We start from the raw sequence: 22,936 nt of genomic DNA on the forward strand, positions 1-22,936 counted from the left end.
CCTATATGAGATTTGTACTCCAGAGCTTCAAACTGTGACATTTATCTGCATATTTGAGGCCCTGAGGACATCAGATATCATCTCTGCTACTCTGATGCTGTCCTGGGAAAAGGAAGGATTGTTATACGCAATCCATGTCTGTGTTCAAAGGTGACTAAGGGGGATGAGGCCTTGCCAAACCTGTCTGCAAACAAACATCCCATACAAAGGCTAGATCTACCTTATATGCAGCTTTTAGTTACAAGCCTATGTCGACATAGGTCTGTCACTAAGGCTGCGTCTACACTACATGCTTCTTGCGCAAGAATGCATGCATGCTTTTGCGCAAGAGAGCGTCCACGCTGCATGAATGCTGTGTTCTTTTTCCCATAGCATTTTGCCACCAAAATACTCCTAGCTCTCACAAGCAGCTTTTGCTTTGTCGGCAGGAGAGCACTCCTGCTAGCAAAGCTGGCACCTGCCACAGCAAAACTTTTGTCATTCAGGAAGTGAGGGGTTTAAGCACCTGTGAACAGCAAAAGTTCTGATGATCAGTTGCTAATGTAAGTAAAGCCTAAGTCACAGCAGATCATTAAGAGACGTACCATAAAAGGCAGGCAGAAGGAATCCATTTGAGTGTAAATACATGGCATCTTTTGCTGGAACAATTCTGTTCCTCAGCATCCACACGAGTAGCCTGATTACATATGTTTTTATCCATCCATTTTATCTGGCTAAATCAGAACCCCACATGCCCAACATAGCTTTCTGTTGGTTTCTGATACTCCCTAGCGGACACTTGAGTCATAAACAATGAATGGGTTACAAAGAGGTGTCCCAATAGCACTCTCCCAAACAGATGGCTTTGGCCGAGCTACACAGAGCCAGCTGGGGAGCCTGCAAAGAGGCTTCTCCTGTACTGAGTGGACCTCAAGACACAGAGGCTGCGTCTAAACTGGCATGATTTTCCAGAAATGCTTTTAACAGAAAAGTTTTCCGTTAAAAGCATTTTCAGAACAGAGCGTCTAGATTGGCAAAGACGCTTTTCCGCAAAAAAGCCCTGATTGCAGTTTTCGCGATCGGGGCTTTTTTTGCGGAAAACAAATCTGAGCTGTCTACACTGGCCCTTTTGCGCAAAAGCTTTGCGCAAAAGGAACTTTTGCCTGAACAGGAGCAGAATAGTATTTCCGCAAGAAGCACTGATTTCTTGCAGTAGGAAGTCAGTGCTTTTGCGGAAATTCAAGTGGCCAGTGTAGACAGCTGGCAAGATTTTCCGGAAAAGCGGCTGATTTTCCGGAAAAACTGACCAGTCTAGACACAGCCAGAGACATGGGAGAATATGGCCCTCAAGGTCTTAGTCTCCAAGACTGAATCTACTATTTAATGATTTTAACATGTTAGGAAAAAATTATGCAGGCTGCTCCTTTCTAGAACTTCCACTATAATTGCATTAACTCAAATGAGGTGCTACCATCAAAGGGCTCTTATTCAATTTTTGTCTCTTCCGGCCTTATCTCAGGCCAAACTTCCTTTGGCTTCCCTATCAGTAAGGAGTGAGCAGACACTGTCTAAATAAGGGATCTTTCCTCTCACGGTGATAAGGGCGTCCATCCCCCGCTTTCCCCACAGGCATGCAGTTAACAGGAAAAATGTTACTGGATTATCGGGGTAGGATGTGTAAATGTAAGTGGAGGGGAGGTTTTTTCAAGAAATAGCTTGGCGAGCAGCACAAAAGCACTATGTGCAATTAACTGTTTAATCCTTCTGGGTGCACAACCTATAAACAAATGGATAGCAATTTGGAGAAGTGTGCTCCTTGGGCATCTCAGCTCAGAGTGATGTTACAGGGCTTTCCTGAACATGTTTCTGGAGCAACCATTCCATGGCTTCTCTCTCCATCACAGGACAGGGGAAAGGATTCAACAGGGAGAGGCACTATGTGAGTTACCTTTGAGACTGGGCAGGGTCTGTTCTCAGGTATTCATTGAAAGAGGCTTCCCTGCCCGTAGATGTTCTGCCTGGAGTCTGGAATTCTTTCTATAGAGAGAGAAGTCAAGGGTTCAGATGCTTTTTGTGTGAGCTGTTATTGTTATAGCATGGTGCTTCTCTCACACGCCTGCCTCTCAAGATCTCCAAGCACCGCAAAGGTCAGGTTCCACCCTCACTTTGAAAAAACTCCAGTGTGATGCTGGAGTAGCGCCAGGAACACTTCACTAAATAAGAGTGTCTGAAACCAAACTTAGACTCTGCCAGAGGCATGGGAATGCTCCCATGGGGGAGATAAGAGATTTCTTTTGATGACTAGTCCTCATGGGTGTCAGACTGTCCCTCTGACGTTAACAGGGTTCAAAAAGAACTAGATAAATTCATGGGGGTTAGGCTCATCAATGATTATTAACCAGGATGGGTAGGAATGGAGTCCCTAGCCCCTAGGGGGAGGGATCATGTGATCATTACTTGTTCTGTTCACTCCCTTTGGGGCATCTGGCATTGGCCACTATCAGCAGACAGGTCACTGGGCTAGATGGACCTTTGGTCTGCCCCAGTCTGGCCACTGTTCTGTTCTTTTTACATGTCCACAGAATGCCTAGAACATTGTGGATGCAACACAAGTAACAGGCTCACTTCCCCCACCATGGGAATGCAGCTGGCTCTGTGGTGGGTATCTGTAGCTGTTAACAGGGACAGCAACACTACCGATCACATAGGCTTTCCCCAGATTTTCCCTGAAAGAAGGCCCTGGGCAGGTGGCAGGGCCTAAGCCATGCAACTTGCAACACAGCGACCTAAGGTGCTGGTGAGGACGGGCCACTGTGAGTGTTGTTTTAATGCACATTGACGTCATATATACAGGACAGTGCCAGCTCCCTGGAGATGCATTTTGCAAAGCCGGATGACAAAGCTGCCATCTCCATTGGCATGAGGAAACCCCTCGCTGGGATTTCTGATGACAGATACAATGGAAGACCCCTCTAGTGGTGGAGTTGGACGACACCTACTGGTTGCATTCAATATTACAGCCCACAACAAACTAATTAGGAGAGGCGACCTTCACCACCCATAGCGTGGGAGATGCATGGGTGGGGGAGGGGTGTTTAATTCAGTTACCATACAATTCCTCACCTGAAACCACCCCCCTAAGCTAAATGTACTGAGCAACTTTAGGACAGGGCTATCACAGACTCATATCTAAAAATAGAGGCAACAAAACAAAGTACTTTTTTCTATCTTTTAACATTTGATTAGTGTAAAATTAGCCATTAATCCTACACCAGGATTTGCTTTCAGACCCATGGAAAGCTGAGCCGATGTCGCTGATCACTACTTGAGTCCTTAAATGCGTCTTAAACGAATGTCAACTACTAGAACCAGTTGCCAAACCTGCTCAGGTGAGATTTCCCGTTCCTGCCTCGCTTCGCTTTCAAACCTCTTGTCAGGTTAAGTTTGGCCATCCTACCATGGAGTCGAATTGGTGCTGTACACTGCAAGGGCAGTGTGTGTGTGTGGTGAGAGTGAGGGGCAGGGAGTGGGAAATGGTTAGGCAACGCAGGGCTGGCTCCTGGTTACTCAACTTGGGGTTTGTCATTGACCAAAGAGACTTTCCTTCCCCGGACTCCACCTATGATCAAGACGTAGATAAGGACAGCAGCCTGTTGCATCAAACTTGCCCACTGGCTTAGCTATTCCAACACAATGCTACATTGCATGGCGTTTGGTTAACCCCCAATCGTCAGGCTAGGGCGAGTTCTTCCCTTTCAAAAAGACATTTTAAAACCAAATGGGATTGTTCCCTTTGCCAAGTGTTCAACAGAGGAGCCGCCCCAGGCCAAAAACTACCAACAGGACTTGTTGAGGAGATGGAAATCCACCAAGCCCTGGAGCTTGGGGCCAGACTTAGAACATAAGAACGGCCAGACTGGGTCACACCAAGGGTCCATATAGCTCAGTAGCCTGTCTGCCGACAGTGGCCAATACCAGATGCCCCAGAGGGAGAGAACACAATCAGTAATCGTCACATGATCATCTTCTGTCATCCAGTTCCAGACAAACAGAGGCTAGGGACACTATTCCTACCCATCCTGGCTAATAGCCATTGATGAACCTAACCCCCATGAATCTATCCAGCTCTTTTTTGAACCTGGTTAAAGTCCTGGCCCTCACAACATCCTCTGGCAAAGAGTTCCACAGGTTGACTGTGCCCTGAGTGAAAAAAAACTTCCTTTGTTTGTTTTAAACCTATTAATTTCATTTGGCGACCCCTAGTACTTATATAGTGGGAATTAAATAATTTTTCCTTATTTACTTTTTCCACGCCAGTCAATCCAGCTGCTTGGAACTGAATGGGGGCAGGGGTGGGAGGGAAGAAGGCAACAAAGTTGCATCCTTTAAGGGGGAGGGGCAGATTTGGGATCCACGAAAGGGCCCGATCCTGCCCCCATTGAGGTCACAGGGGAGTTTGGGGACTGATGGCAGACTCGGGCCCTCAGGGAACAGGGCCAGGATGAGTGTGAATGGGTGAAGGGGGAAAGTGGTCCGAGTCCGGCTGGGAACACTCCGTCTAAAACAGCTGGAGCCCTGGTGTTTGGCAAATAAGCCCCGTGTAGGGTCTGAGCGGCTAGTGCCTGGTGGGATCCGGAATCCTGCCACCCCAACGCGGGGCGTTTCGGATTTTCACCGAATCGGGCCCCTCGATGTCTATTTTACACCTGCTCCCGGCACCCCCGGGGGTGCCTGGAACCCGCCCGGCGGGCTGCACGTAGCGTCTCGCAAGGAAACGGGTTTCACCGCGGATTTAAACCGCGCAAGTGGGGGCCGGTCTTTCCGGCAGCCTTTTCCCCGGGAGTCGTGCTCCCTGACGGGAGGGACAAGCACCCCCCCAACAACCCACCCCCCTGGGGTGGGGCCCCCACTCTTCTCCCCCCCCACCCCCTTGGCTCCCCCCAGACGTGCCCGAGGACCCCAGCGCGCTGCGCCCCCCGCCCCCTCCCGGCCCGTCTCGCCGCGTGGTCCAGGCCGAGGTTCGCTGCCCCAGCGGCTGGCGCAGCGCAGGATGGAGGCGCAGCGCAGGATGGAGGCGCAAACTCCGCGCGGAATTTGCGCCCCGGCCGCTCTGCGGAGGAAGCGGGCTGGGAAAGGCGCGCGGGGCAGAGGGGCTGCCCGGGGACCAGCAGCCGGCGGGGCTCGCGGCGGGGCTCGCTCCTGCCCCAGGCGCTGCCCGGGGCGGCAGGCGGGCGGCCGCGGCTTGACGTGAGGAAGCGCAAAAAAACTGCAGCTGCTTTAGGAAGTCAATCGCAGGGGCCGGGGGGCGCGTGCGCAGTGGCAGCCCCTGCCAGCCGCGCCGAGCTCCGGGTGTCGATTCTGGAGCTAAAAGGGGGGAGGAGAAGAGAGGGGGGGGGGGACGGATGTGCCTCAGCCAAGGGCAAGAGGGCTGCGCTGCTGCGGGGGACTCGGATGCACAGATTGTGAGTAACCCCCCTCCCTTTGCACCCCGGCTCTTGCAGCCAGCCCCCGCCCTTCCCCTCCGCTGCCAGCAATGTGCGAGCCTTGATGCAAAAAAAAAAAAAACACACCCAACCCCTTCTTGCTTCCCTTTTGTGCGGAGCGGGTTTGTGCAGGAGCCGGGGTCTCCTCTCAGGGGAGCGCACAGCCCCAGCTGCAGGCGGGGAGGGGGTAAGGAGGAGCGACCCCAGCCTTGCAATCCCCCCTTCGCGGCTTGCACGGAATTGCAACCCTTCCATTCCCCGTGCCTGGCGTGGGGCTGTGTCGGCTGGGAGAGAGAGAGAGAGAGATCCCCGCTTTCGTTGGTTCCCCGCCCCCGGCTGCTGCCTCCCCTTCTTATTTTCTGCCCCCCTCGCTCCACGAAACGCAGCCGGTGCAGCCTTGTGAGCGGCTGCTCTGGGAGGCAGGGCGCACGCCTCTGGGGGTGGGGGGAGAGGCAGGAGCCGCTCTGCTTCCCGAGCCGCGTGCATTCCGGCTGCGCCCCTTTGCATCCCTTCCCGTGAAACCCATGTGCAATGGATTGCAAGTGATTAGAGGGCGCGGGGAGGGGGGCAGATGCAGACAGACGCTGGGGGGGGGGGGGGTGCGTGCAGACTCAAAAGGCGGGGGAAGCCCCAAGAAGGAGGAAGAGCTGGGGGAGGCGCTGCCACCCCCCCCCCCATGCACGCGCTGCCTGTCTGACCCGGGGATTTGCCTTGCGTGTCGCGTGGCAGCGCTGTCAGCCCGCACGAGGCGGGGAGGGCGAGCGGCGGGTGCCTGGGGAGGAGGCTCTGTTGCCCTTCAGCCACGCGGAGCCCCTAGGGACGGGATCCCTCGCCTTGCGCTTAGGGGGATTCCCCTGGAGCAGGCTGTGACAGCCCCAGGCAGTGCAGGGAGGGGGAGACGGCGCCCAGTGACCGCTCCCCTCCCCACTGGGGGTCCAGCGAGTCAGGATACCTGCTGATGTGTTATGCCACCTTGGTGCAAAGCACCTATGTGCCTCAGTTTCCCCGCAGGGATGGGCATACCCTGGGGCTGTATGTGTTTGGGGGGGGTGGGAGGTTGGCAAATAATACAGCCCAGCCCTGCCCTTTGGTTGGGACTCTGGGCTCCACGGATGTGTAAACAATATCGAAAAGAGCTGTGCAGATCTCCGTTGGATTAAAGACGCACAGGCCTATGTGGCTTCCTCCGTCCGGGCAACACCTGCAGAGGTGCCTTGGAAACAGGCCGCTTCCTCTGGGAAGCCCTGATGACTCTGGAAGGTTTGTCGGGCGGTTGGTTTGGCACAGAGCCAGGGCCTTTTAAAAGAAACTACATAAAAAGTGTTCAAAGTGAGTGGGAGGGATTTCCCGGCGTGTAGGGGAGCTGATTTTCCCTCTCCGGAGCCAGCCCTCTCCGGAATGCCTCTTAATCGCCACCGAATGTGTGAGGAGCCGGGTGCTGCTGCTTGGAGCCGGGTACCAATGGCAGGTATTTTCAAGCTGCTTTCCGGGGGGGGGGGCACCCTGTCATCGTTTGCTCCTGGGCCTTTTGCCCATCTTCTCCTTCCCACAAATGACTGGAGCTGCATGCCCGTAAAACAAGGTGCATAGCTTTTCTTCCTAACCTTACTATAGGAGGCAGTGGCTAGGGTGGGCACTGTTACAGAGACCCGGAAACGCCTGGCTGCTTTCACGCTACTTTCCTAGAAGCCATTGTACCAAAGCTGCCCCCTCCGAGAGAGGGTGGGAGTGAAAAATATAATAGTGTAGACACAATAAAAGCTGTCGTCCTTACAAGGTAGCTAGCTGTACCTGTCTCCCTTCCTGGCCCGTGAGGGCAGCCCCAGAGGTCTAAGGCCTCCTGAATTTGCCTATCCCAGGATGCAACCGCATCTTTCTCCCATTCTGAGACCAGGCCTGGGCGAGAGCCCTGTGTCTCATTTGTGCTTATCCAACTGAGTTCAGATCCCCGCAGTTCTTTGTTGTGGGAGGCTGTGACCAGTGGGGTTCAGTGACCAAACCAGCCGCAAAAACACCAGGCGGTGTTGGTTTTGACAATCGGAGCAAAGCATTAAGAGAAAGGGATTTTGATACAACCAGTGGTCTGTACACCGCCGCCTTACCCAGAGGAGTACTGTCCCCGATGGCAGTGTAGGCAGGCCTAATTTCAGACTCGCCCCGCGGCTGCTCTCTGAACAACTCCCTCTTTTCTTGAGCGAAGGAACCCCATTTTAAATTGACACAAATATTTGGTTCATCTGCATTTCTGGGCCCTTTGGGACAAAACTAGTGATGCAGGTTGGCTGGGCCGGAATGAAAAGCTTCAAAGCTAACAATCTGGGGTGGGCATGTCCTTTCACTTTCAGCTGTTTGCCCAGGAGTGGCTTGATCGTCTCCCCTTCTCTTCCCTTCCTGCTCTTGTTTCCTGTTCAGCTAAGCCCGTGTGTCCATACAGTAAACATACCAATAACCAGGTCAACCTACAGTATTCATAAATTATTACAGAGCTGCTCCAGATCTGTCATAAGGCCTACGAAGAGAAAAGCGGGAAGCAATGCAGTTCATTGTTGTCATTGCACTTGGTTTCTCCTGGGAATCGGCACATCTTTCTACCCTGGTGCAACCCTGTATGCTCTAGAGCTTACTCCTGGCTTCCTTTCACTTGTTTAGTTCCTTACTTGGCTTTATGTATGCACTTGCATTCTGAGAGCTGTTTACAGGAAGTATTTTAAAGCGAGGGATGTAGATACTTTAGTAACTAATTTAAAAAAATACTGAGAAACAGGGTGAGGAAGAGGGTAAAGTGGAATGGGAATTCCCCAGACATTTCATGGTAGTGTAAAATTGGAAGCTAGGTTTTGCGCCAAGTAAAGTTGTGGGAATTTTAGCAAAAGTTTTCAGAAGTGATTGGAGGCCACTTATCAGGAAAATTGAAGTCTGAAATCTCTTAACCACCTATCTGCCCAGGATAATTATGACTGTCATCACCTCACTCTTGCAAACACCTCCTTGAAAATTCTGATCTGATCTTTACTATCAAACTTCATGCACAATTGTAACTGTTATGACCAAGACCAGGGCCCCTCCTAGTTCTAGATACATGCTTAAATTATGTGTCGCCGCCAATCAGATTATTTTCCTGACTGTTTAACGCTCTCCGTCATGCTCTTGTCACTGCTTTGTGTTTCATTCCGCTCCATTCTGGGTCTGCCTTTTCTCTTCTGAGTGGCCACACGGACGTATGTTGTTCTGCTCATTTTTGCCAGTTCTTTCTTAATTCTTTTAAATCCAAACCAGGCGGGCCTGGCGAGTTCTTAGGCTTTTGCTAGGGCTCTGTGCCAGCACTGGGTGTCACTAGAAACCAGGGTGAGGAGCGTTTCATTAAGTTCCTAGAGGCATCGTGCCAATTACCACAGTTCATGCTGGTAGCTGTTATATTATGAAGAGTCTTGGACACACAATGATTTACCAGCAATAAGTTAGGAGGCAGGGTTGTAGGAAAGAGATATTTATTGAGGATGCTGGAGGCTCTGGAGTGTGGGAGCTTGCAGTCTAGGGTCACTACGAGTTACTGAGTGCTTGGAAGATACCTAAGTAAGTTCTTTCCAAAATCAGACCTCCTTTCTCCACTTACATGCAACATACTTCCTGCCATATGACTCCTCCTCCCCCCCCCCCCCCAACCTGGAATTTTTGCATTTTGGGGCAAGTAGCTTTTGACCGTAAAAACATAAGGCCATGATGGTACATCACTCGTTTTCGTGGACACAGCAGTTTTAACATTCCTCCTGCACACTGGTACTGACCTACTATGGAAGTGGGACCATTTTCAGGTCAGACTGAAAAGCAACAATTCGGAACGTTTCAAATGCGCTATGAATGACACGTGTCTCTCTACTAAGCCCGTCTTATGCCCTGACCCTGTAAAGCAGTGGCAGGCAAGCTGTGACCCATGGCCTGCGTGTGCATCACGAACCCTCTTCTTTACCATTGCCCATGCGGGCGTGCCAGATTCCGCTGGTTTCCACCTGTACATTTTTTTCCCTATGGCATTCCTAAAGTGACATGCACGTAAAGCAAGGGCATGAAAAGTGAGGCGAGGTTGCACACATTGACTGTGAGAGCCGGGTGCTCCATCTGCATCCAATCAGAGTGCTGCTATGGTTTGGTCAGCACAAGTGGCAAATTCTAGGTGGACCAGCACAGCGAGCAAAAACTACCTTACCCAAGACAGTCTCCCGGGGTATGACGATTTTGCGGCCCACTAGGACGGAGGGTCACTCATGCGGCCCACTCGCTACCCTAGGTTGCTCACGGCAGGATGCAGCGGGCCTGTTAACTGGTTAAACATTGAGTTTCACTGGTTAACATTTTAAACTGAGGATGTAAAAGAGTAGTTGATTGGTTGACTACCTGATAAGTCTAGGGACGTTAAATTGTGGTTAGTAAGCTAATCGAGTAGTCAATAGAGTTTCCATCAACTACTTGATTAGTTGATAAGGGGGTTAGGTCCTGGGGCAGCGCAAGTTGGGATTGAGAAGTCCTGACTTGCGCTGGCTCTGGACCGCGGTGGCTCTGCCTTTTAAATGTAGTAAGAGCCCCCGTCGCAGCTGTCTTAACATCCTTACTTTAAACAGGTTTTTACACCCCTTCTATCTAGCAGTGCTATGTCAGATTCAGTTGTATGCTGTTAAAAGGGACTGGGGAGGACAGAATTGTGGTTCTAAGATAACACTGTACTTCTGAAAACCGGCTGGATAATTGAAACACTCTGCCGCCTGCAGTCAGTAAAAAGCCATCTCTGAACTTAGGCTCAGTCTGTTGCCTTTCCCAATTCCCATGGAGTGATGGGGTGGATCTTTCTTCCACCTCTGTTCGGCTAGAAATCCATTGTTTCCCCTCTTCCTCCTGACTCTGGTCTTTCTCTCTGTCCTATGTCAAATGCAGCGATGTTGCTGGTGGGGATTTTATGTCCTGTCTGCTGACTCTGAAAAAGGAGGCCTCATTGTTGTATGTGTGGTTTCAGGAAGAGGTATCTTCCTCTGTAGGTGTGTCTAGGAAATACAGAGGAGAACTGGGATTCCCCTGGTGCTGTGAACTGAGAATTTTAAGCCTTCATGAAGCTTATTTTCCATTTCCTAGGTGCTTTCTTCCTCCTCCAATCCCAGCAAGAGATGCCTGCCGCAAGCGGCCGTGTATGGCACAGTTGCTTCACGGCTGGAGTGTTATTTCAGTGGAACCCCAAGTCTGCTGCTGTCTTAGTTCTGGGCATTCCAGAGAGTGAAACCTTCTTTCACTCAGAATAGTAATAGAGACGTAGCCGTGTTAGTCTGGTCTAGCTGAAACAAAAACAGGACTATGTAGCACTTTAAAGACTAACAAGATGGTTTATTAGGTGATGAGCTTTCATGGGCCAGACCCACTTCCTCAGATCAATTTGTGGAAGAAAATTGGCACGACCATATATAACAAAGTGATACAATCAAAAAAAAGTGAACACGTATAAAATTGACAAATCAGATTTTAGAACAGAGAGGGGGAGGGGGGAAGGTTAGTATCTGTGAGGTAATGATATTGGGGTGATAATTGGGGGAGCTGTCTTTGTAATGGGTGAGATAATTAGCATCTTTGTTAAGGCCCATACGTAAAGTGTCAAATTTAAACATGAATGACAGTTCTGAGGATTCTCTTTGAAGTCTGGAGTTAAAGTCTCTTTGAAGCAATAGGCATGTTTTAAGGCCATTGAGAGAATGGTCAGTCTGGTTAAAATGGCAAGCAACAGTTTTCTCTCTGTGAAAGAGCCTGATGTCTGTTTTATGCGCATTGATTCTTTGGCGAAGTGTCTGAGAAGTTTGTCCAATATACATAGCAGATGGACACTTTAGGCACATGATGACATAAATTATATTTCTGGATGAACAGGAGTATGTATTCTTGATCTTGTAACTGGCACGGTAGGTCCAATCATTCAGTGTGATTGGCTCATAGTACATGAGTCCTGTCATGGTGACGGACAGTTGATGGGTTTGATCTATAGCTGTTTGATTCTTCTCCTGCCTCTGTCAACCCTGAGTCTTTGGAAGTTTGTGCAATTGAGGGATTGGCTTGAACAAAAGAAAAATGTCACTAGGATCCTTAGAAATGGAAAGGGGGTTTCCTGACTAAGGATGCGAAAGGTTAGCCAGTGGGGGCTGGAGCAGTGGCCGGCTCCAACCTGCCTCTCCCCTCCTTTAATCGGTTAACTGGTTAAACATCACATTTAACTGGTTAACCAGGTAAATGGGATTTTACATCCCTATTCCTGACCTTGGAAACTGTGTATTAGGGGTTATATAACTCGTTCTCCAGCCATCTTTGTCTCTCAGTCAAGAGATGGAAAAGTGTGGCTAGACCCTTGTTAATGGTCCATAGGCTCAGCACATTCTTTTTGAGTATTTAAAGTTTTTGTGCACACACACACACACAATCTACTTCATGCAAAATGTTTAAAGAAAGTTTTCTCCACCAGGCTGACAGTTGGCCAGAATGCAGTAACGCTGTTGTGAGTGGGAAGCTAACGCATGAAATGCCCTTCTTCCCGCGAGGGGCTCCGAGGATAGCTCGGAGAAGAGGAAAGGAAAGCAGCTGGCAGGGTTGTGTTAGGAGGCGTGTGCAGACAGCCCACTCGGTGGGAGCCTCGCCTCGCTGTTAACGCGGCGTATCAGAGGGGAAGTCAGGCAGCCAACAAGAAGGTTTTTGTTTTTTTTCCTTTCTCTGTCTCATGCCCAGGCACGAAACTGACTAGTGCTTTAACAGTTTCCTCCAGTAGAAAGCAACTGTCCAAACAATATTTTGGATTAAAGTGCAAGAGAGGAGCAAGCGGGTACCTATCCCCCGCAGGCAGCACAGTTGAGCAAGGCGAGCTAGAAGCTAGTTCTCGGAAAAAGAACGTTGTGAGAGGGGCGCAGCTTCCACGGCAGAGAACCTCCTTGTGCTCGCTGTGACCGCAACTTCAGAGCTAGCTAGCGGTATTAGAACGACAGTCCTGGAAACTGAACTCCTGTCCTCAATACGGGTGCAGCCTGGGCAGGACCAGCTCCTCAAGATGACTGCCAGCTGGCTTCGCCTGACTTCTTCACGAAGAACCCTTCGTGGCCTAGCCGATCCTGGGTCTGCACTGAGCCAGCCAGCCAGGGCTGCAGCTGGGGTGTGACCCTCCCCCCAGCCCCTGGGAGCATGAGCTGAGACCGGTTCAGCTCAGAGCATGGCTGATTGTATTGACGGTTGCTTACACTGACGCCGTTTTCCCTCGTCGTCTTGTGCAGGCCTGGCGCAAGTTGCAATTTCCAGACATTCTGTTTCTGCTTCCTTGCCGTACCGGGGAGGGGGCTCAAACCATGGTGATGTGGGCATGTGAGCAGATAGATTGTCTTGTTTGGAGAGGCTGGCGGGCACCATAAACCTTAAGGAAGAATGGGCTTGTAGTCAGTCTCCTGGCTTTGCCACAGCCCCTGTGGGAGTGTGGGCAAGTCACCTGGTCGCCTTAGTTTCCTGCCCCATAAAATGGGCATAATACTTCCCTGCCTCGGGTTGTCAATGAGGTGCTCCTATGCTCTGGTGACGGACCTCCCATATGTGTCTAGGTAGGAAATGAATGGAGATCCAGTTGGCTGGTGGGTTGATTGGCTTACGGTCTCACTGATTTCTAGGGGTTGATAACTTCCTATGAGCCTGTAACTAACTCTCACAATCTAATGGCAGCAGGGTGTGGAACTCCCGTGTGTCGCCCTCAGAGAACCAGGAGACCTGCTCATGACAAATAACACCTTAACCCAGTGAAGCTTTTCTTTCTGGGAGTGTAGCAATTCCTGGGATGGATCAGACCCATCTTCCTCAGCGTGCTGGCTGTTGGGGGTGAGCTGTGGCTGTTTCAGAGGAAGAAGCCTTGCAAATGAGATAAAGCTTGGAGGTAATCTTTCTTTGCACGCCCAGGAGCTAGAAGTTGGTTTGGCCTGCGTGTGACTAAACCAAAACTCCTGTTTGTTTCATTAGTAAGTGCTATTAACTCTGGATATTCTTGTAGGTCTACACTGCAACACTATTTCAAAATAACTAGCGCTATTCTGAAATAACTTAGTCCGCATCTACACAGCAGGCAGTTATTCTGAAATAGTGTCAAAATCCTGTCAAGCTGGAGAACTTCTTACTCCGACTCCTGTAACCCTCATTGTACGAGGAATGAGGGAAGTCGGAGGAAGAGGGCTCTATTTCGAATTCAGTGCTGTGTAAATGCTCCCTATTTCGAAATAAGATAGCTTATTTCGAGTCAAGCCCTGCAGAGTAGACGCACCCTAAGGCTAGGTCTATGCTGCTGGTTTTGTTGGCAGTGAGTATGCAAATGAGGCACCGATTATCATACGGTCACACCTCATTTGCATAATGCATGCACACCATTTTTGCACTAAGGGTTTTTGCAGGGGGAAAAAAAGCGTGGACATTTTCTTTTTGCGCAAAAACCCCTTTTCTCGACGGATCCTTATGCCCCCAAAAAGGAGGTTTACCGGTCTGGCGGGAAAAGGGGTTTTTGTGCAGAAAGGAAGTGTCCACACTCCTTTTTTTTTCCAAAATAACCCTTTGTGCAAAAATGGCATGTATAATTTATGCAAATGAGTCACAGTGATATGCTAATCTGCGCCTCATTTGCATATTTACTGCTGGCAAAACCGGCAGTGTAGACATAGCCTAAGTGTCTAGTCTTTTCCTGAAAGCTGCTACGCTCTTGGCCTCGAGTTCTGCAGGCTAATTTTGTATAGTTTGAGAAACTGTCTCCTTTTCTCTGTTATGAATTTGCCACCTTTGAATTTCCTTGCCTGCTTCTTTGGGAGCTTTTCTATAGTACAAGAAGGGTTATTTTATTTATTTTATTTAAAATATTTTTACCCCATCTCTATATTTAAAATATTTGAGGCGGCTTACAACATTTTTTAAAACACAATAAATAAATAAACGTGTATAAAGTAAAACCATGTGTCTGTGCACAGATGACTTCTGGGTGCAAAGCTTCATAAAATCATAGCAACCTTGGGAGGTTATCAAGTCACATCCCTTGTACTCCTGGCCGGACCCAGCACCGTGTAGACCAGCTCTATCCTTGTCGTTCATTTTCTACCTAGACACGAACGGGAGGCCCATCACCAAGGCACAGGAGCATCCCACAGACAACCTGAGGCAGGGACGCATTATCCCAATTTTATAGGTGAGGAAACCCAAGTGCAGAGACCAGGTGACTTGCCCACACTCCCACAGGGACTGTGGCAGAGCCGGGAGACCAAACACCATCCCTGATCAGTGTTCATCTAACCTGGTCTTAAACCAGTTGTTCTTCTCATTATATTCAGCCCAATCACAATGTAACTGAGAACGGGGGGCTGTATTTTTTTTTCTGTTGCTCATTCTGGCACGATCAAAATGAATTGAACTTGTATGCGCCCGTATTCGCTTAAACACTTGTTCTGTCCGTGAATGTTCCTAATGGTTCGCTGCTGGAAGGTGCACAGACAGGAGTCACAAGAGGAAGAGGCGGGGTGTACTGGATATTAGTGAGTGGGGGACCTTAACTGAGAACAAGGTTTGGGATGGAAAATGGCTGATGAATCACATGTTCTATTTAAAACTTGACTTCCCTTGCTGATAGGGGTTTTCTTCTGCTAGCATGCAAAGCTTTTTATGAGATCTGGCTCCTCCTTTGCAAGGAGTTTGGGGTCACCACCTGGTCTGTTTTTGTTTTCAAACTAGCTGGGTGGTTTGCTTAGGTTGTTTTGTTATTGGAAAGCCTTTTACATGCTAAACAGATCCAAGTGTTGTTGTTGTTAACGAGGTACTCCTCCGTATGTTTAAACGTGGAAGATGCTTTCCTGGATGTTTATATCCAGTTTCCAGAACAGCTCCCAAGTATTAGTCAAAGAGAATGTAACTTCAGTTTTCCATGAAAAGTACCAGGCTGTCTATGACGAGGTATCTGGCTCTGTGGATATGGGGAAGGACATGGATGTGATATACCTTGACTTTAGCAAAGCTTTTGATAGGGTCTCCCACAGTATTCTTGCCAGCGAGTTAAGGCAGTATGGATTGGATGAATGGTCTGTACAGTGGTTAGAAAGCTGGCTAGATTGTTGGGCTCAACGGGTAGTGATCAATGGCTCCATGTCTGGCTGGTGGTTCGTATCAAGTGGAGTGCCCTCAGGGTCAGTTTTAGGCCCGGTTTTGTTCAACATCTTTGTTTAATGCCCTGGAGAAGGGGATGGGTTGACCCTCAGCAAGTTTGCGAATGACTCTAAGCTAGGGGGAGAGGTAGATACGCTGGAGGATCGGCAGAGGGTCCAGAGTGACCTAGACAAATTGGAAGATTGGGCTAAAAGAGAACTGATGAGGTTCAACAAGGACTTAGTGCAGAGTCACAAGCACTACTACAGGCTGGGGACCGACTGGCTAAGCAGCAGCTCTGCAGAAAAGCACCTGGAGAGTACAGTGGATGAGGAGCGGGATATGAGTCAACAAGGTGCCCTTGTAGCCAAGAAGACTAATGGTGTATTAGGGTGCATTAGGAGGAGCATTGCCAACAGATCTAGGGAAGTGATTATTCCTCTTTATTTGGCTCTGGGGAGGCTGCATCTGGAGCGTTGCGTCCAATTCTGGGCCCCCATTACAGAAAGGATGTGGACGCATTGGAGAGAATCCAGCGGAGAGCAACAAAAATGATGAGGGGCCTGGAACACATGACCTATGAGGAGAGGCTGAGGGACTTGGGCTTGTTTAGTCTGCAGAAGAGAAGAGTGAGGGGGATTTGAGAGCAGCCTTCAACTCTCTGAAGGAGGGTTCCAAAGAGGATGGAGAGAGGCTGTTCTCAGTGGTGACAGATGACAGAACAAGGAGCAATGGTCTCAAGTTGCAGTGGGGGAGGTCCAGGTTGGATATTAGGAAATACTATGTCATGAGGAACGTGGGGAAACACTGGGATGGTTCCCTAGGGAGGGGGTGGAATCTCCATCCCTAGAGGTTTTTAAGTCCCGGCTTGACAAAGCCCTGGCTAGAATGATTTAGTTAGGGTTTGTCCTGCTTTGGGCAGGGGGCTGGATTCGATGACCTGCAGAGGTCTCTTCTAGCCCGATTCTAGAAGAAGAGCATTTGATAACATGTCGCATGGTGGTGTACAAAGACGAGCTGTCCCGCCCCTCCCACTCAGAGCTGTAACTTCTTACAAGAGAAGTGGCATAAGATTGCTCCCTCCCCCCTTCCTGTTCTGCACGTGTGGGTGTTGCCCGTTGCTAGAAGGGTTCTTATTTCATCCTTGCCCTTGGGAATTGAACTCATACTTGCATCTGCGTGTGCTGGTGATAGAAGAGGTCCTGGTGATGTGATTGGTGAATTGTAGCAGAGACTCTCTCCCGGCATTTAAGTCCATCAAGAGAGGTACTAGCATAGGCCTCGTGTTTCCAACTGTGGGGGGAGAAGAAAAGGTCCTATGGACAGCTTGAGATGCCTTCGGAAGGGATGGTCCTTAAGTCTGTGGCTGGCGGTTCTAATTTCCCTTCATCCGTATGTCGATGAAAGGAAAACATTATGGCGCGATCTACACTAGACCCTACATAAATAACGTAGCAGGAGTTAATGTATCTTAAGTCAAGCTTGGCGCTCTCTTCACAGTGGGAGGCCAAAGGGAGCAAACACTCCTATCGTTTCCCTTGCTCCTCATGGCTGCCAGGAGTACTGGCGCCAGCTGGAGCCACCCTCAGCATTCAGTTTAGTGTGTCTTAATTAGACCTGTTAAATCAAACGCCAGAAGATTGATCTCTGGCCCAGCAAGTGCAGATGATAAGCCTGGTCTTATCGGTTAATCTTTTCAACTACACGCACTTCCCTCCCTCCCCCCGCTGCCTAGACTGTGAACTGTTGCAGGTGCCTTTGCTTTCTTGGGCTGTGGATTCAGGTCTTACTCTTTGGGGCGCCCTTTTGAGTTGGAGGGGAGGTCTGTGGCATCTTGCAGACGTGCTCCAGTGTAAACTGAGGCCAGAATTCCACCCAGGATACTGACTGTTGCTGGTGCTACCAGGCCCTAGCTGGGGAAGAGCCTCAAAAGGCAGCACTTTAGTCACTGAACTGCCTAGAACATTCCTGGAAGCAGGACGGATAGAACGGCTACGGAAGCTCTTGCTTAGCATGGGAAGGGTGGTGGTGTAATGCCTGGGCTGCTGAAGGTAGCATTGGCTGCTTGGGCGAGGGCTTGGAATACTTTGTGTCATTTATTTCCATAAGTGAGCGGGCTGGATGTGCGTCCCGCCACCCGTGAATTGGAAGGCAGCCTCTGAGTGGAGAGCAGGAGAGAAGAAAGCCACATGACAGAGACTGGATCGCTTGGTGGAGGCTCAGCAGGGTTCTGCTGAACATAGAAAGGTCTAGTATTAGGCTCTTGCAAATGTGGTTCTAACCACAGCCCTTTAACAGAGTTTTCGGAAAAAGACTTTTGCCCGAATGGGAGCAGCATAGATCATCAGTGTTCTTGCAGAAATTCAAGCGGCCAGTGTAGACAGCTGGCAAGTTTTTCCACAAAATCATCTGATTTTGCGGAAAAACTTGCCAGTCTAGACACAGCCTAGGTTTTACCAGTTAACTGATGAACTGTGATTTTACATCCCTAATTTAAGCCCATTGCTTCTTGCCCTACCTTCAGTGTGGGCTTTCAGAACATTTCAACACTCTCCTGTTTATAGCAGCCCTTACTTACCACATTTTAGGACCGTTACCGTGTCCTTTCTCCATTGTCTTTTCCTCAAGGCTGAACACGCCCAGTTTCTTACACCTTTCTGCACAGGTCAGGCTTTCTAAATCGCTTACCATTTTGTTACTCTCCTCTGGACTCTCCCCGGTTCGTCCAAAATGTTTTTTCTCAAGGCCGGTGCCTAGAACTGGACACAGGACTTCAGCTGCACTCATGGGTGCTGAGTAGAACAAGTCTGTGACTCCCGTGTCCAATCGACAGCTCGCCTCTTACCACACCTGAGGACGATATTCGCCCTCTGTATTCCTGAAACATCTGTGCCTCTGTGAGCTCTGAGCCTAGGAGCTGTAAATGATCCATTGAGCCTACCTTTTCCTTAGAAGTTTCCAAGCGTCTTTTGGGGTTTGGCTAGATCTCTCCTCCCTGACTTCAGCTGCCCCCTTGTCCTTTCAACAGGCAAGGAAACACTCTCCTAGAGAGACATCTGCAGTGTGAAAACACAGGGGAGAGCTTTGGGGTCTGCAGCAGCAGTTATACGCAGAGTGGAGCAGGAGGCCACCTGGCAAAAGCCAGTTCACCCTCTGACTTCTCTTGAAAATAGGCTTGCGGAACAAGGTCGGGTGCTGGCAGGTGAAAATCTCAGGGCATGTCTAAACTACGTTCTGTTTTCGAAAGAAGATATGCAAATTCTGTGGGAATTTGCATAGCTTCTTCCGATCTCACTTTTGAAAGAGAAAGTAGTCTGGATGCATTTTTTTTTCCAGGGGGAAAAACCCTTTTTCGGAAAAACCACATAAACCTCCTTTTTTTTAAGGAAGAGCAGGTTTTTCGAAAAAGGGTTTTTTTTCCAAAAAAATCATGTCCAGACTACTTTCTCTTTTGAAGATTGGAAGAAGATATTCAAATTCCTGCAAAATGTGCATATCCTTTTGCAAAAATTCTATGTAGTCTAGACATAGCCTCAGTGACAAAGGCAGAGACTTGAGCAGTTAAGGCAAAACGCCCGGAAGTCCTGTGTCAAGCTGCGATAGCTGGAAGCTAAGCAAGTCACCATCGCCATGGTTTTTAGGAGCTGATGTGGCAGATTTTATTTGGCTGTTCCATAGCACCTAGGAGCCCCCAATGTGGATTGGAACCCCATTGTGCTAGGTGCTGTACAAACACAGAACCAAACCACAGACTTGCCCCACAGAGCTGACCATCTAAGTCAGGGGTGGGCAATAATTTTTGATGGGGGGCACACCAAGGTTTTGGAAAGTGGTAAAGGGCCACATTCTTCCATGGTATTAATAGAGGAGCTGCAGGGTCTGGGATGGAGGTTGGGTGCAGAGGGGACCGTGGGGTAAGGGATTGGGGTGCAGAAGGGAGTGTGGGGTTTGGGTGAAGGAGGCAGTTGTAACCTAGGACAGGGAACTGGAGTGCAGGGTTTGTGATGTGACCTAGGGTACGAGGGGATTGTGAACTTGTGCAGGAGATTGGGCTGCCAGATCTGGGAGGGGGTATTGGTGTATATGGAGTAGCGGGGCAGGAGTGGGGAGAAGAGGATTAGGGAAGGGAGGGGCTGGGGAACCAGAGGCAGGCTCTGCCAGGAGACTTACCAGCCAGCAGCCAAACCAGCCTTCCCTGCCTGCAGAGCTCAGGGCTCACAGAGCTTAAAAGTTTCTGCCTGTTCAGCTATGTACTGAGTGAGTAACTGAGCAGGAGGGTTGTGCTTCATGGCTGCCTGTTATTCAAACAGGCAGCTCCCATTGGCCAGTTTCTGTCCAGAAACCAACCTGTGGGATTGTGCTGGGGGTGGGAGCAACGTCTGAATCTCTCCTCCCCTCCCCCCCGCCGGACTCGTAAAGAGAAGGTGCCCTGTAACAGGGCAGCTGCCCTGTACTGGCCCTTTAAGAGCCAAACCCTGGCCTGGAGCAGGCCCGGGGAGTTCAGCCCAGCTGGGCTGCATTGGCCAATTAAGGCCCAGCTGGGAGCTATAAAGGGGAAGGGCTGCTGCAGTACAGGCAGTGTGAGCCTGGCTGCTGAAGGAGCAGGATGCTCTCTGGAGCTAGGGCTGGGCTAGAGAGCCAGGCTGGGCCAGGGCGCTCGGGCAGACAAGACAGCCGGCCAGCCTGCTAGGCCTGCGGCAAGGCCTAGCTGGAGAGACACCAGACCCCCGGAAGGGGGGCTCAGAGCGAGTGACTTGGGCACTGCCGGAGGGCAGTGTGGCGAAGAGACATACGTGACTGGAAGGGGTCTAGAGGGGAAACGCCTGTGAGCGGAGGCCTGGCCAGACGGAATGGACTGATTCCGGGGACAGACGACGGACCCCCCGCTACGGTGGTGAGTGACCCCCTCGTGCTCCCTCACATGCCCACAGCCACGTTTCTGAGTGGCATGCAGGGTAAGCTCTGCCTCAGGTGGAAGGGGTGTCCCTGGCAGGGGAGGAGACTTTGCTCACTCCCCTGCCTCCAGGCCAATCAGGGTAGCACAGCACCTAGAGGGAACCGCCAGCCGTTTTGAACAGCGCATGACTTCACGTGCTCCTCTGCCCCCAGGTCCCGATTGGCTTGGGGGCGGGGAAGCGGCAGGGTGACCACGACCGAGATCAAATAGCTTGGTGGGCTGAATCTTGCCCACCCTCTGTGCTAAACTCTTCCCATTCCTTGCACTGCCCAGGGAAGGGGCACAGCAGTTCTGTTTTATCTATTGCTGCTTTCGGCGTGAAGCGAGTGCATGCAGTGCAAGGTGTGTAACCCCTGGAATGCACCTTGTAAAGCCGATTAAATTGCATTAAAAAACCTGACACCCCCTCTGTGTGTAGGGCGGGTGCTTTGCATCGCTGCCCTGGGAGTCTGCTCCCGCTTGCTGCTGGAGAAAGCGTACTTGTGGGAGGAGGGAGTGCCTCTTTGGCCAACAGCGCCCCCGCTGGCTGATCAAAGTAGGCTCCCACCAGCTTCCTGCTGAGCCGTGTGGGAGACTGGGGAGTGCAGGGCTGGTCAGGGCTGTGCTAGGGATGTGGGGCAGGGGGCAGTCCCATTTCAGAAGCCTCAGGAGGCATAGACTGGCTTTAAAGCAACTGATTATGTGTAAGCCAGAGAGTCCCTGGAGAAACAATCCCATCTCCTGACATGACCTGAGAAGGCAGAATCGCTCTGTGGTTTAAATGACTCACAGCATCGTTTGCTAACCTGCTTTGCCAGTTGCTTGGAGCAGGCGTCCCAAACAGCGTGCAGGGCTGAATTCTGCTGTCTGGCCGATAGCACTGACCTCCTGGGTGTATTCTGTGCAGAGCACCTAGCAGTGACAGCTTGGAAAGGGGGCAGAGTGGTGTGTGTGTGTGTGTGTGTGGTTCAAGACCTAGCAAAGCCAACATTTGGTTCTCCGAAAAGTGTTGCCTAAGGAGCTCCATATGCATGGCTTTGATTTTGTTCTGTCCTCTTGGAGGTGGGATTAGAGTCCCCGGAGGCTCTTTATGTAGTGTTTTTCCGTCGCTGAGTGCGTTCTAAAGGGCCTGTCGTGCGCATGTTTAAAATATAAAAGAACCTCTTGGAATTAATAAGCGCAGAGCCTGTTCTAAGCCCCTTCCCACACTATAGTAAAACTGGAAAGGACGATTACGTCCTCTCATTTGAGTTCCTGCAGCACACCGGCCATAGAATTTCTTCCGGTTAGTCCTCTCTTGAGCCCAATAATGAGTTGACCAGCAAGACATCCCATCTTGCTGTGAAGCCTCCAAGGATGCTCTCTCCGGGCATGTCCACCCTGGGGAGTTATTTCAAAATACCCCTTATTTTGACATAACATGACAAGCACCCACACTCCCAAGCCTGTTTCAAAATAATGGGTTTGTTATTTTGAAATCCTAACGCCTGCTTGTGAAGAAGAATAAGCTTATTTTGAATTAATCTAGTAGTGTAGACATAGCCTCAGGTGCTTCAAATCCTGGGTTAAACTGGATGGGGAAACCTCTTTAGTTGGCAAAGGCATCTACAGGAGTTGTCCTCAAATGCCCCTTGGCAGTTGGAAATCAGGTGCATACATCTGTTGGGTTCCTTTGACTCTCCTGCATGAAACAACCAGCACATCTTCCAAGGAACTCAACCCCACACAAATTTTTAAAGAAAGAAAACATATGTTGCTTGTATCAAAGACAGGGTGAGTGAGGCAGTGTTATTCCATCTTAAAAAGGCTTGCTTACTTGGCTACCAGTCGCTTAGCCAAAATGTCAGTGGTTTCTGGCATTCATGCCTGATGTAAGCACCTCTCAGTTACATGGGAGGTTTGCTTTTATAAACGTTTGTACGGGCTGAGTCCTTCTCCCGCTGAGTTCAAATGACAAAAATCGTTCTTAATTATTTGTTCTCCCCTCCCATGATTGTTGGGGCATGAGGTGTATTTAAAGTGGCACGATTAAATCCATTTCCTGACTTTAAAAGCAGTAATTGCAACTAGCGTTGAGAATGTTTTATAATTTGCAGTGCATGTCTAGGTCCACCCCCAAAAGATGAATTTGAAGTCTGGAAGAATTCAATAAAAGCACGGGGCCTCCTCCGTTTTTCAGAGATACTCAAGGTTTAGCTACTGGATGATTCTGATTGATTTCTTAAGGTCTAGATCAGTGTTCCTTAAACTTTTCAAGACCGAGGAATACTTTTGTTGAGCAAAAAAAAAAAGGGGGGGGGGTTTCAGGGGGAAAGTGAGCAAAAAAAACCGGCCATTTTGAACTCTGTTTTCCGCAGCACACCGGTGTTCCTCAGAA

At 49.9% G+C, this 22,936-nt stretch overlaps 1 protein-coding gene across 3 annotated transcripts in view; it reads left to right on the plus strand.

The window, feature by feature from the left end:
- Positions 1 to 5,283: 5,283 nt before the first annotated feature.
- The window catches only part of RGS19 (regulator of G protein signaling 19), a 70,042-nt gene continuing 52,389 nt past the window's right edge, over positions 5,284 to 22,936 (plus strand). The window contains exon 1 of one of the 3 annotated variants that reach the window (XM_089769735.1): positions 5,284 to 5,441. The gene's annotated coding sequence lies outside the window, so the exon portion shown is untranslated. Of the gene's footprint in view, positions 5,442 to 5,559; positions 5,650 to 19,762; positions 20,518 to 22,936 lie in introns of those variants that run through there. The other 2 variants (XM_089769740.1, XM_089769738.1) reach the window with 2 other exon arrangements.

The sequence above is a fragment of the Pelodiscus sinensis genome, chromosome 17 (genome assembly GCF_052426305.1).
Source record: "Pelodiscus sinensis isolate ZL-2025 chromosome 17, ASM5242630v1, whole genome shotgun sequence".
Classification (NCBI taxonomy): Eukaryota; Metazoa; Chordata; order Testudines; family Trionychidae; genus Pelodiscus; species Pelodiscus sinensis.